Here is a 1,146-nt window from a genome sequence, read left to right as displayed (position 1 = left end):
TCTCCCTACCCCACTATTCATCCTTCTAATAATTAAAAAAAAAGTAGTGAAACACTTTATTCTCCCCCTCTGCCCCGAGAGGGATCGTTCAAATAAAGCAAGACATCTGAACCATTTGCTTTATAATTTGCAAAGATTAAGACTATTCCACAATAACCATTCAGTTCTGATGCTCTCCTGCACAGCTAAACAATTCACCATCATATTTTGGCATGAACTTTGCAGCACGCTTGCCATGGAACAAAAGGGGCTACAGTCTCTGTATCTGAAATGCCAAATCGCACACAGCTGCCCAACATCGTTCTGACTAGGTCAGTCACAAATTGGCCTCCACCACTCTTGCTTCTTCTGTTGAACTCAGTCTCATCTCACGTGCTTGTACAGCATCCGAGGTCCTCTGTAAGTGGGGGTAGGCCAGCAAGGAACCAAGGTTTTGGGTGATAAATCACTGCTTTGCTTTTAGGTTAGCAACAGGAAGAATTCTGCATTCTTTTGAAACTCTCCCAAACTATGGATTCACCACTTCCCACACTATGGCTAAGAAAGTCTCAGAAACCTAGATATTTTATAGAATTTGATAATATTTAAAAAGTTAGCATTTATTATAAAATCATATACTTTTATATAAAACTGTTATAAAGTGGAGGTAAAACATAAGAAAAATTAATAAATGATTGACAGCTGCAGTAACTCAATGGTAAGAAAAGCAAGAAGCAGCTGCAGTTGCTGGTGAAAAGCATTTACATCACTCAGGAAACTAACAACTAGCTTTGAAATCAGCAGCAGCTCAAGCTTCTACAGGTCACAAGAAGTAGTATCTAACTTCCCCCTACTTACTACAGGCTGCTCCTACTTTCTTACTTCTCTAGCCTGGAAAAACTGAGCAATTACAGCTAATTAACTGTTCAGAAGGGTCACAGAGACAACCAAGAAGGGAATGGGTTTTCCCTCAGAAGGAGTTTGAGGAAAAACTACCCTGAAGGACGCTCTTAGGATCAGCCCTACTGTACATCAAGAAAAGGTCTTACAGGAGAAGTGGGCTTGGACCTGTCACAGTTTTAGAAACCAAGTGATGCATGCAGAGATAAAGAGAATGTCCAAGGGCTAAAATAGCTGCATCTATATCTATATACATTATATTATTTA

This window comes from Fulmarus glacialis, unplaced genomic scaffold (assembly GCF_000690835.1).
Source record: "Fulmarus glacialis isolate BGI_N327 unplaced genomic scaffold, ASM69083v1 scaffold11907, whole genome shotgun sequence".
In the NCBI taxonomy this organism is placed as follows: domain Eukaryota; kingdom Metazoa; phylum Chordata; class Aves; order Procellariiformes; family Procellariidae; genus Fulmarus; species Fulmarus glacialis.
The sequence above is the reverse complement of the archived record's forward strand: the minus strand, read 5'-3'. Positions refer to the sequence as shown.